This window comes from Apium graveolens, chromosome 6, assembly GCF_009905375.1.
Source record: "Apium graveolens cultivar Ventura chromosome 6, ASM990537v1, whole genome shotgun sequence".
In the NCBI taxonomy this organism is placed as follows: Eukaryota; Viridiplantae; Streptophyta; class Magnoliopsida; order Apiales; family Apiaceae; genus Apium; species Apium graveolens.
In genome coordinates, this window is record NC_133652.1 from 228,680,280 (window position 1) to 228,683,685 (window position 3,406).

Here is a 3,406-nt window from a genome sequence, read left to right on the forward strand (position 1 = left end):
TCAACTTGCCATATGCCATTGTGAATCCCTTGATGTTGTCTCCAAAGGTCACCAAAGGGACAACCATCTCCTTAAACTATGATAGCAGGTATCTATCACCTGTCATATGTCCGGAACATCCACTGTCAATGATCCATATGACTTTATTATTGTTGCCCTGCATACAATGAGGTTTAAGTGTATTTATCTACCCAAGCAGTGTTGGGAACTTTCTTCTTTTTTATAGAGTTAGTAGAAGTTGAACTTGAACATTCATAAGAAATAGCATACTTAGTTAGATCAGCATTTTCTTCTTTGATCACATATCTAAAGTTAACTTCTTTTAGATACTTTCAAAACTTATGACAACTGGTCATAACTTTCATGTTGCATGGAATGTAATCAAACTTATCACAGAAAAAATAGGGGTCCTCTATTTATGCTTTATTGTATTTGCAAGCTTCATACTTTGGCTCAATAACAACCTTTTTACAAAGGTGAGTTAGATGATTTTTTGAGCCATATCTTTGACACTGCTTTTTGAGAGCATCTGCAATATAGGCATAATTATTGCTTTTGTTGACACCTATCTTTCCATTTCTGTTCTTTTTCTTCTTTCCAATGTTCTTAATCTCATTTATTGGTGTCTTGACAGTTGGACTCACTATAGGCTTTTTCTCAAATTCAGTGTTGAGAGGGAATTTTGCATCCTCCTTTTTTTATCTTCATTTGCAAGCTCTTGCTTGATGACAAGCTCTACCTCACTGAAATTTACTTCACAAGCTTTGAATAAGGGTGCATTCACCTTTTTATGCCCCACAGGAACATCTTGGTTCACCCTTTCCTTTCCCATGTCAATATTGCTTTTATTGTGAGATGTAACACCCTCATAGTCCAAACCAATAGCTATGTTAGCACATGTTTTATTCTTTTCATGGTATTGACCAACCAGTTAAGATGCATTTTTGAATGATTTGAGCTTCAGTTCATTATTCTCAACTTTTTCTCTCAAAACAACTTTTATTTCCTCTGCACACTTCAGCTTGTTCTTGAGGTATTCATTTTCTTGTCTAACTGCTTCTAGACTAACAAGTTGAAGTTCTAGTCCTTGTTTTTCAATCTCAAGTTTTTTATTCTCTTTTGAAAGCCTACTCACTTCCTCAGTAGCTGCCACCATGCTTGTATAAATATGGAACATTTCTACACTCATCTTTACAATAGTTTCCTTATATTGTGTAGTATTTAAATCAATGGTGGTTAGGATAGGTACCTCGAACCTAGATACAGATGACTCTCCTTGCCCCAATGCCATGAGAGCATAGTTTTCATATTCTTCACCATCATCTGTGTCATCCCAACTGTTACCTTCAGTAATATAAGCTTTTCCTTGTTATTTTCTCAAAAGTGATTCATACTTTGCTTCAAGCTCCAAATAAGCCTTATCTTTCTTCACCTTCTTTGGCTTCCTGCATTCTATGGCAAAGTGACCAAGTGACTAAGCTCCAAATAAGCCACCTTTTCCATTGCATTTGTCTCAGTTTTTCCTTTCCAGTTGTTGTTGTAGGATGTTTGGCCTTTACCCTTGAAATATCTAGGCTTTTTGACTCTGATATTTAAAAAAAAAATTGCTAGATAAGCCATAGATTGGTCCATTTCATCCAGTTCATCAAGAGTATAGTACCCATCCTCTTCCAACTCTAAAATTACTTGTTTTTTATGTTCCTTGTTTTTCTGCTCAACAGCTTGAATAACTTGAGTCTGGGGTTCAATTTCATTTCCAGTCATTTTCATGTCATTTGCTATCAAGGCACTTGATACATCCACAACATGCCCTTGACTCACTTTTATTGACTTTCTTTGCATCATTTCCAGCTCATAGGTTTTGAGAATATCATATAAAACCTCCAAAGTTATTCTCCCTAGATCTATTCCTTCTCTTATTGCAGAGATCTTTTATTCCATGTGGTCAGGTAGAGTGAGCGAGAATTTTGTGTTCTTGAAAATAAGAACTCGGCTACTTCTCTTGAGAGAATACAAGATTTTCTAGATCTGTTTGTTACAACTAAATAAAGGATTCGTGACATGCTTTATAGATCAACATGCACAGTTTATATAACTTGCACTAAAATAGACTAGCACATTTATAAAGCTACTTTGTCTATTTCCATTTCTAGTGTTATCATATATGTGCAGAATCTACCAGGTATGTGACCCTCCTTTGTCTAGCTCATCTTGGCCCTTGATCTTGTATTCTTCAAGCTACATTTGTAGGCTTTCCAATTCGGTGATAGAAGTGTTTATTGACTGATAATCTTGGATTTTCAAGTTGTTTGTATTCTGAATTATAAGGTTGTTTGTCAAGATCTTTTTTGTTGTGACATGGTTTTTGACTTGTCGAGGTCTCTAGTTCTCTACAAGTAGAATGACTTTTAGACATCTCCAGTTCTCTACATAAGCTTTTTGACTTGTCAATATCTCTAGTTCTCTACATGAGGATTTGACTTGTCGATATCTCTAGTTTTCTACATGAAGATTTAACTTGACGATATCTCTAGTTCTCTATATGAAGATTTGACTTGTCGATATCTTTGGTTCTCTACATGGACTTTTTGACTTGTCGATATCTTCAGTTCTCTACATGCAGATAAACTTGTCGATATCTCTTGGGACTTCTCCATAAGTCATTTTAGACTTCTCGACATACTTCTCGATATTCCTTGATCTGTGACTTGTCGATATCTGACTTAGAACATTTTTCCTAGAAAAACATTTTTCAACTCCAAACTTCTATACTTTTCTCTGAGGCATGATCAGAATTAATCTTCTACCAGTGTTTATTCCTTAGTTTAATGGTTGTGCATAGAAAAATCCTCCAGTCTAATCTACTTAGCATTTTTACAGAGTCAAGAAATATAATTACAGAATAAAATTAGATTATCATACAACTTATCATTAGAGTTGTCAAGATGACTTAGTTTTGTTATGTACAGGCATGTCTTGCACAACACTTTGATTCTTAGAGAGCCTGGAAACTTAACATGAATTGGTGAAAATGTGAAGCTAGAAGATCTACAAAAGATTGTATATGTCCAAATTGTGCTTGATATGTTTGATAAAAAAAAGTCAAAGGAGAAGATGCTCTACTTTCTTGAATCAGGACCAAGGTTGAGGATTTCACAAGAACGGATACAGGATAAACCATGGAAAGAGTTGAAATATCTAGTCATGCTGCTAAAAGTCAATAACTCTATAATTGTCAGATGGTATGAATATCTGAATAGCTTGTTATATAGAAAGCAGAGAGGAATGATCAACAAATCTAAATATATTCCAAAGTACATAACTGAAGATGGATCAATTGTTGATATGCCTTAGGAGGAGCTCGGGTAGCTATATATGTTGGAGTTAAAGTTCTCACTTTTAACCC